The following is a 9973-nucleotide window of genomic DNA, read 5'->3' as shown; positions in this document are numbered from 1 at the left end:
TTCTCTTGGATTATTTCTCTTGGATTATTTCTCTTGGATTATTTCTCTTGGATTATTTCTCTTGGATTATTTCTCTTGGATTATTTCTCTTGGATTATTTCTCTTGCTTCTCCCTGGCAGTTCCCAGGCAGTGCTGGCAGTGCTGTCCACTGTACTGTGGGCAGAGAGGGAAAGAGGAAGAAGAGTCTGAGATGAAGGGTGGTGAGGTTGTGTTGTGCTGAGGACTGCACTGAAACTGTGCTTGGAAGCTGTGCAATGGGCTGTTCTGGGAACACCACCATTACCCTGGTCATGCTGCTTTTCCTGACCTCTGACTGATCTCCCTCCTCAGTCCTGTCTGCAGAAAGTCCTTGTCTGCCTTCCCATTCCACAGCCAGGATGTGACCTTCTCTTCCAGTCTCACCTGGCCTAGGCCAGCTTTCCTTGGCAAGGATGTGCCTTGCTTCCCCATGAAGAGGAGTCTGCCCTGCATCCAGTGGACTATATTTCACATCAGTGGTTTGCAGCATGTGTTCTGCTTCCTGCTGCATTGCTGTAACAGTTTGTTCCATCAATATATTTTACCAGAAAAAGGTGCTGAGAGACAGAAAGTATTTACATTTAAAGTAGTCCGTGGTTAATGAGGCACCTCTGAGAGATGTCCCATGAGGCCTGTGACTCCTCTTTTCTCTCAGAGGAATTTCTGTTCCACCTACATTCTGTCACCACCCCAGAATCCCCTTTAGAGGATGGAAATGGTGGTTAGAGGCATCCTGGAACACAGTTAGCAGTCTTGGAGAGGGAAATGGTTTGACTATCTTGTCCTATTTGATACGTTGCCATAAAGTTAGTTATGCTTCCTGCTTAGGACCAAATGAGATAATGAAATGTAAACAGAGATAGAACTCCATTCATCTAAGGTTCTCTGTAGCTTGGAAATGGTATTGGCTTGTTTGTGAAGCAGCCACAGTCTCTTCTGTGTCCCTGGTTTTACTTTAAGTGCTTTGTTTCTGTCACAGGTCATATGGAGACTTCTACCTGACTTTACCCGCAGACAGGAGCGAAGTACATTGTTCAAGGCCCCAGGGTGAATCCATGGCATGAGCAGAGCCCTTAGCTATGAATCCCTGCTCCTCAGCCCTTCCTCTTCCCTTCTTGACCCTGGTGTTTTGTACCCTTTCACACACAGTCATTATCTTCTGATTCTTCTGCCTGTCCTTCAGGGTGAGTGACGAGATATGCTGCAGGAGATTCAACTCACCTGCGACAAAAGCTCTGCAAATAGACTATCTGTGACAGCATAGAATGACACTGGAAAAGTGTCATTAGTTCTCCTTTATAAGGCCTTGGTTTTCCACAGCAGAGCCTGGGACGTGCTGCAGAGGATCCATGAGTAGGCTGTCACACGCTGCAACGTATGATCTCAAGATGAGGAAATCCCAGTGGGACAGTGCTGGTATACTCTGGAAATACTAGACCTGACTGCATGAGGCACTGTGGTAACCCCCCAGCGCTGTATCCTGTCTTCCAAGCAGAGCAAACACTTGCTTTTTCCAGGCCTCTTTTCTCCCATTCTGTCCCTGTACCTTGAACAATCAATTTATCTCTTAACTTTTGGCCAGTCTGGGCAATTCTGCTGTGTCAGAAACATTAACCTCCTGGAAATGAAACATTCCTGGTGGATTTCTACCCCTTGCAGAAGTAGAGTTCCAGTTCCTTGAGCTCCCCACAGCCTTTAAGGTGTTCAGTCATTGGATGTTGCCATTTAATGGCAAAATTGATGCAAGTTTTGTTCTGTGATGCCCTGCTGCAATTGCAAGGCACCACAGTTCTGCAAGCATCCAGACTCGGCCGGTCAGACCCACCTGTTGAAGCAAGGTCTTCTGAGCTGTGCTCCTTGAGGAGATCAGAGTGAATGTACACAATACTCCTGGCCTAGTTGTTCCAGGAAAAAGAGAATATATGTGCATTATGTGCACGTAATAATAATAATAATAATAATAATAATAATATATGTGCTATATGTCCATTTTGGAGAAGAGCCGTGTATCCCCCATGAGACAGTGTTATCCTTTGGAGATTGGTGTATAAGTTCTACATTTTTAGTACCTTTCTTTTTGTAGGATCCAATGGAAGAAAGCTCTACTTGTGGAAAGACTTTGCCAGGAAAGTTGAGAGGATGTCTTTGAGAAGGCAGCAACTCCTTTTCCAGTTGGAAGACTGCTACAGTCTTTTTTTTCTAGTGCAAATCAATTATTTCTGAGCCATAGGTGTAGGAACTTGCTGTGTTGACTGATGTGGGTGCTTGAAAGCACACACAGGTACCAGGAACTCACAGTTATGAGAATATGTATGTATAGTTTAAGCACTAATTCACTTTTTCTGACACTGATAGGAAAAAACGTGCTCCCTGCTCTATAGGTGTGGTGGTGGTTATTTTGACAACCTGATTACTGGTCTACAGAAGCAAAACCCCAAGTCCTTGACAAATTCTTTGTAAAAATGCTTGTGGCAAAACCAGAACTGGGTTTGATCTGCAGTCTGAAATATTTGACTAGAACATCAAAGTGGCTTTGGAGAGGAAGGGTTACTTGGTAGGACCGATGTTGCAATTTACCTGATTCTTTTCCAACTCTAGATATTTCTGACATGGATGTTGTAATCTTATTTCTAAATACCCATATTTCCTAAATACTTGGCATTTGGCCTTGTTTGTCATTGGATTCTTCTGAAAAATCAGTACTTACCTAATCACTTTGTCACTGAACAGTCACTGAATCATGACAGTGGTCTTCTATATGCATTTATATATGCTTACAGGAAACAGGACCATGATCTAAAGGCTGTTCTGATCAGTATTAGTGTGCAGGAAATTTGTGTAAATGTCTTTTTGGTGGTTATTACAGTATAACTAAGCTGTTAACAATAGTGCTCTTCCAAATCATTAAATCTCCTTACAACTCAGCAATAATAACATCTTAGTTTGTTCTGCTGGTGCCTGCTGCCTTGCTCAGTTTAAGGGCCCAATCCAACCACAACTGAAGTGGAAAGAGATATTTTGGTTGGACTTGACTGGCTTTCATAGAAGTAAAGCTTTTTGGACACACTGGCTGTAGTATTTCTCCCTTGAACAGAATTTTTAAGGGCTGAAGATACGGGTGAAATGTGTCACTTATAGGAATTCTTTGAGGTCTTCACCCTTCCCTCCTTCCCCCACCACCCATCCCTGACTGTAAGAGAGAACAGCCGCTTTTCTGTCCGGCTTGAAGGTGGTTCTTTTAAAATCAGATCAAAACTTGTAGCCAAGCTACCCAGACTGGGAGTTATGTGCTTGCTGGAATGTTTCATGAAAAAAAGCTGGTCAGCACCACAGTGAAGCTACCTTGAGTTTGGAGGCATCAGGGTACATGGTTGGTGGGAGTGGGAACTTAGAGGTCAGGGAAGGGGTTAATGAGCTTGAGTGCGTCCATTTTCTGTTGTCCAGGAGGATACTGGTCTTTAGGAAGCAGAATGACCTAATATCAGAAAAAGAGGTCCCGTGTGATATCTCAGATCAAACAGCCAGAATAAATTAATTTTCGGTCCAAGACTTATATTGTGCCTGTGCACAGGAGGTGTCCTTTTCTATCCCACAACTGCTTTGTGTAGACAGTCCCACCTAATGAGGGAAAAATGAAGCACCCAGCTATTTACCTGGCTTATAGTTGGTAAGCTAAGTAGTATGAGCCTCCTGTTATGTCCCTCTGGAACAGGGCATAACAGAGGAAAAAAAGGCTGGGAGAGTTGGCATGATCTTGGGCAAAGACTGATACAAAGCCAATATATTTGTGACAGATAAGATTTGCACAGATAAGATCTTACATTTAAATAGCACTTCTTATTCAAAGGGGTCACTGAAGAAATGATATGCACACAAGCTTTATCTCTACTGGAATGGTGTTCCCCGAGGCAGTGCTGAGAAACCATTCAGAACAGCATCACTTGGTTTATCAGGACAGGAATTGAAGAATGCTTGCTTCTTGCTTAAACTTCCAAAGTGACTAAGCTCTGGAAGTACAAACAGTAGCTCTTTGCCTGTCACCAAGTCACTGGGAATAGGCCTTTTCCCAAGAGCAGCCACAGAGTCTTTGATGATGACTCTAGTTTGGGCTGTGTGTGTGAAGTCACATTCAAGCCCTAGTCCCTGAAATAGTGCAGTGCCCTAAGCTCTGCTGCCTCGCTGTTGAGTCAGACACCACTTCCTGCAGAGCTCAGGTTCTCCTGTGGGATCTCTGCTCAGCACTGCCCACACCCTGTCCTGCTGTGCTCTGAGAAGGGCAAGGCATAGCCTGGGGCCAGGTGGTTGCCAGCTGTGCTTATGGTTTTTGTTTCTAAGGCTACCAAAATGATGCTTTCCCATCCAAAAAGCAGCTAGATGACTCTCCCTCCATCCCCTTTTCTTGCTTGTGCACAGTTATACTGGTCAGGACCTGCCTCTGAGTAATCTCCTTGCCTTCTCTGAAGAGGGTGTCATCTTAGAAAGTGTGACATGTGGTTTTGGTGCAAACTTATGAAAAATGTCCTTAAATAACCAAGACAGTTGTTGAAATCTTATTCCTTAGAGCTGTAGTCTCCAAAACTTTTGACATTTTGGCATACTCCTTTTGCTTGAAAGTTGCCATTTTAGGAAGAACATCCTTAGTACATCCATTGTGTAAACATTATCCATTATTCCAGTGCCCCATTCAGGAATTTTTTCAGCTGGGTACTTCTGATACCTGCAGGAATGTCCTTACACTGTTCGTTGTCACTTCACTAAGATGGTGTCTGTAAGGAAACATGATCCAAGATGTTTTAGATACTTAACCTGTGCAGTGATGTTAACAAAGAGAGCAGCTGCAGGTATGTAGTACTTGATGCCATTCCCTCTTGTCCTGTCTCTTGTTACCTGGGAGAAGAGGCTGAGCCCCACCTGGCTACTGTCGGGTAGTTGTAGAGGTTGATAAGGTCCCCCCAAGCCTCCTTTTTCCAGGTTACACACCCACAGCTCCCTCATCACTCCTTGCAGGACTTGTTCTTTAGACCCTTCACCAGCTTTGTTGCTCTTCTCTGGACATGCTCCAGCATCTCAACGTCTTTCTTGTAGTGAGAGGCCCAACACTGGATCAGAATGAAAGAAGAGTGAAGATGTGACAGAATCAGCACCATTCTATACCTTTATACTGTGGTAATGCAATGGAGAAACATCGACTCCAGTACAAAGAGTCTTTTTCCTGACATCTCCTGCTCTGAAGATGCCAATTCCTAGCACAGGAGTCAGGGCCAACCTGTTGCCTGTAGCTCGTTTCTGCCATGGAGGTGACAAGAAGGCAGTTCCTGCATTGAACCAGCTCCATTCCCAGCCATTATATTCTCCACACTGGAGAAGTGGCCACAGGCCATCTGTTTATCAAAGCAATGATGAAGGAAGCAACTCCATTCTTCATAGTCCGAGCCGACAGAAACAGCCTGTTCTTTGTTGTAATCAAGAAACATTCCAGTTGGACAGTCCGGGTTTCAGATACTAATTTCTCCAAAGCATCTGTAGTCCAAGAAAATCTCTCCAAATGAGAAGATGCTGTACCACAACTGACCTGTTCATATTTTAAACAGTGTAATCATTGACACTAGAGGTATATTGAAAAATTTGGTGATTAAGACTGAGTTGTGATATTTATACCAGATTTTATACAGCTATAAAATCTACAGCTAATATTTCTGCCATAGATTGCACTCACAATACAAGTGCAAGTGGTTTCTTAAAAAGCTGAACAAAGGGGAAAATGGGAGAGTGGAGGCAGGGGGATGTTGCTCAAGAGGGTTCAGAACATTAGAATGGAAAAGCAACAAAAGCAGCACTAAACTCCCAAGCCAGTGGAAAAGTTGAAATATTGACATAATAATTGACATAGCTAACTTAAAAATATCATGTCAGCTGTTAACCATTCCAGTGCTGAAAAACAGTATTCAGTTCTTGCCTCAGAAGTTGAACACTCCAGTGATGATGATGATGATTGTGGCTGAGTAGAAGCAGCAAAGAGGTCTTGTACTAGAACATACTCAGAATCAGTACTTTGAGAAATTGAGTGTTGAAGGAGGACCTGAAAGACACAAATATTTCATGTAGAATTTTTACAAAAATACTTTTAGATAATGTTTATACTGTACAGAACTAGACTTTTAAACAATATCTGTTGCTAAAATGTTCATCTAAATACTAGAAAGGCAAATGTGCAACCAACCCCTTAGGAATATTCACCAGTTTTGCACTCTTACCTTTCTGGACAAGAAGTGTCAGGACAGTTAGAACATCAAGCATGGAAAGTGAGAAAAGAGCCAAGGTTTAGGGAATGTTTTCCAGAACGTTTGTGTCATCACAAGTGAAATATCGTCAAACAAAACTTGGTCAAAAATGTGGTGTAGTAGGTCTGGGTTTTGTAGTTTTGCAACAGTGGGGAAAAGTACAGGTTAGAGACCATGGTCACTGCCATGGGAAGGGGTACAGCCTGTTAGAAGTTATGTAAATGAAAGAGTGATTTTAATAGATCAATGAAAAGTTTTACGTGTGCAGAATTGAGAAAGCCTTGGAAAAAATCTGCACTTTTAAAGTGCATTTGCTGTTTACAAAATATAGCTAATCTGAGTGAGTGGGAGCAGTCAATATTGAACATAATGATGAAGAGTAAAAAGAGAAGCTATTTGTATTTCACAACTCTCTTGCCACTGTTTTAGAAGAAAATATGAACCTTACATAAGGAAGCAAGCTAAACAAAAAATATGAACATATTCTTTTTTGTTGTTGTTGCTTCCAGGACAATATGGTGCTTAGCACAAAATTATTTAAAATATTTTTATATAGTATGCCTACTGAATACCTGAAGCATACAGTTTATATCTGTAAAATATTATCCACGCTAACATTTTCATTACAATCCTCTATTTCAGTGAAATCTCTGAAGGTTGATCAAAAAACTGGGAAATGGAACTGTCCAGCCCATATAGTTTCTTCCCCTTTCTCTGAGGAAGCTCCTCTTTCTTCTCCCACCTCTTGCATCTGATGGTGTAATAACTGTGGCAAGTTCAGCAGAGTCCCAGGGAAGGTTCGTAATTCAGATCCACAAAAGCCAGACTGTGTAAGTCACTTGCTGCTTGCAAGTCTGGTGACAAGCACGGTGGCCATGGTGTTATTTCTGTGGTGTTAGGAGTGCATCAGCGTGCCAGAACTGGGCACAAGGGTTGCAGGCTGTAATGGTGAGTGGATGGGGATGCTTGTAAGGAAAACCTCAAGCTGTCATTAAATATTAAATACTGTGTGAAACTGTTAGGAAGGACGGTGGTTACCCAGTGGAGGTGAGGGCAGGTAGAACCCACAGGGTCTGTGGAAGTAGATAGGAGTGGGTTGAGTTCAAGAACCATCCCCATGGAGGGCCAGAGAAATAGCCACTCTGGTGCAAGGCCCAGGCAGGGGTTGCTTTAACTCTGTTCTCATTTGGCAAATCCTTTGTTATTGCGGGGGCCTGGATTACATGTGGGCAGCACCATTTCCCTCTCCTGCTCCCTCCTTGTGGGACCATAGGTGTTGTCTCTCCTGTTAAAGACTGTCAGCTCCCTGAGAGGCTGGGGAAGTGTTTGGGCATAGAGCTGAAGAGTCCTGGGACAGAAGCTCTGTGGGCACCAGTGGAGAAAAAGCTTTGTTGTAAAGCTTCCTGCAGTTTTAGAGAGAGTGGTGTTGGTGGCTGCCATGTCCTCTCCTCACTCTGTGTGTGCCGTGGAAGGCAAAGTTGCAGAGAAGAAGAAAATGAGCAACTGACTCAGCTTTGTTTATGGCCTTCCCTAGTGCAGCTGGCTGGAATGGTGTGGGTCTCCTGCTTGACTCTGGTACTTGCTTGTTTTGATGGTGTCTGGGCTTGGGACCCTCAGATGTACAATGTAGTGTCCATGCCATTGGTGTCCTATGTCCCACAGCGTAGGAAACAGTGCCTGCTAGTAGACTTAATGAGTTCATTCATTAAAGCATGTTTTGGGGAAATTAGTACATGACAGCTTTTCCTATTGTCTTCCTGGGCACATCTGTGGAGTCCATCTCTGTGGCACAGAGAGGAAGTTCTCCTTCACTGGGTGGTGTTGAAATTGCTGTGTTGTATTTTTTGTCCAAACACCCATTACCACAGTGTCTGAACAACTGTGAGGAGCTGCTGCACCAGGATGTGGTCAGGCTCAGAGGCACACAGGCTGATGAATATCACATTCTACCTCTTTAATTGCCACCCCACACAAATCTTTTTTTGGCAAATAAATCGAGGAGGGAGGCTGGTGCATGATTCATTATCATAATGCTCAGTACAGGGAAGGCAGGAGCGGGCAGGTGGAGACAGGACTTTCAAATGCTGTGGGAGGAGCTCCCTTTGCAGCTGCCTAGAGTTGACCAAAGCTTTCTTTGAGGCTGGTGGTAGGTTTCCTGTTCCACATCTTACTGAAGGAGCTGGAGCAGCAAAGCCCAATATTTTTCATGTAGGGTCTCGCTGTCATCACCTCTTGCCTGCAAAATGGGGTGATGGTGTCTGGCCACATTGGCACCCAGTGATGTACAGTAACCAGAAAAAAACATGTGTGAGGCCTAAACTCACCTTTGCTTGCAGCTTTTGTTTCTGTTTGACAAACAACTACAGCTAAACTAATAAATTGGAAATTAAATATTTCATATGGAAATATTTAAAAAACAAATGTGTGGTAGTGCTCTTCCCTGCAGATAGCTGGTAAAAGCATTGCTAGGTGAGGCTCAAGACCCAGTTCCAAATCCCCTCTCTGTGTTTATATGCAGAATCTGGATCTAAAAGTCCCCGATGCCACAGGAGGGCCTTGTCAGTTGACTGTGGGATGTTTTGTAATGCATTTTTCTGCTTTTCTAGCCAAGTCCTTGTGGAGGTGGGTGCAGTCACAGGGGACAATCTGTCACCAGTCTGAAGAATGACTAGGCCATCTCCAGTGTGCTGGAACAGCTGTCACTGGGCAGTCATGCCATTGCAAAACATTCTGTTCAGCTGCGTGTACCTTACTCATAAGTAGATGTTCCTTTTCCTCTAATTACCTCAGTGCTGTTGTTACTCCCAAGCACCTTTGGAAGACTAGTAAGTAGTAATAACTACTGATACTTGTGGGAGAAATCAAGGTTAATGCATAGCTCGTTAGGAGAGCTCCAGGAGGAGCACAGAAAGGTGGTTTTGTCTTGTACAAAGCATAAAGCTCCCGTGGGTGAGTCTGAATGCAGGCTCAGAAGACAAGCACTTTGGTTCCTGGGTATTGGATTCTGTGTGGTCAGAGAACGGCAGAGCAATACTTAGAAGATGAGCCTCTGTGGTTTGTTTTACTTCTATATTTATTTTGGTTTGCTAAATATCTGTATAAGACATAGTGTGGCCAGCAGGACTAGGGAAGTGATTCTTCCCTTGTGTTCAGCACTGGTGAGGCCACCCCTTGAATGCTGTGTCTGATTCTGGGCCCTCAAATTCAGAAGGGGCATTGAGGTGCTGGAGCAGGTCCAGAGAAGGGCCAGGGAGCTGGTGAAGGGTCTGGAAGAAAAGTCTTATGAGGAGCAGCTGGGAAAGTTGAAGGGGTTTAGCCCCGAGAAGAGGAGGTTTGAAGACACCTTGTCACTCCCTACAACTACCTGAAAGGAGGCATTAGATGGATAGGGGTTGGTCTCTTCTCCCAGGCAACCAGCAACAGGACAAGAGGACATAGTGTTAAGCTGAGCCAGGGCAGGTTTAGGTTAGACATTAGGAAGAGTTTCTTCACAGAAAGGGTAATTGGGCACTGGAATGGGCTGCCCAGGGAGGTGGTGGAGTCACTCTCCCTGGAGATGTTTAAGGAAAGGCTGGACATGGCACTTAGTGCCATGGTCTGGTTGACATGGTGGACTCCATGACCTCAGAGTCTTTTCCAGCCTACTTGATTCAGTGATTCTATGATATCTAGA

General features: G+C 44.0%; 2 long non-coding RNA genes across 5 annotated transcripts in view; one reads left to right on the top strand and one right to left on the bottom strand.

Annotated features, from left to right (window-relative positions):
* Positions 1–9973, top strand: part of LOC108499781 — a 227722-nt gene that overhangs the window by 46073 nt on the left and 171676 nt on the right. The gene's annotated exons all lie outside the window — the stretch shown is intronic.
* On the bottom strand, positions 4547–6390 carry LOC108499780. Of its 3 annotated transcripts, XR_001875648.1 has the most exons (4): positions 6274–6390; positions 5286–6098; positions 4907–5118; positions 4547–4785 (listed from the first exon to the last, which is right to left on the bottom strand). It is a non-coding gene; the product is annotated as an uncharacterized LOC108499780 (long non-coding RNA). The 3 variants fall into 3 exon arrangements; XR_001875647.1 differs by having other exon boundaries at positions 4907–6098; XR_001875649.1 differs by having other exon boundaries at positions 4931–6098.

Source organism: Lepidothrix coronata, unplaced genomic scaffold, assembly GCF_001604755.1.
Source record: "Lepidothrix coronata isolate B3197 unplaced genomic scaffold, Lepidothrix_coronata-1.0 Scaffold78, whole genome shotgun sequence".
Taxonomy (NCBI): Eukaryota; Metazoa; Chordata; class Aves; order Passeriformes; family Pipridae; genus Lepidothrix; species Lepidothrix coronata.
This window is presented reverse-complemented; position numbering and strand designations above follow the sequence as displayed.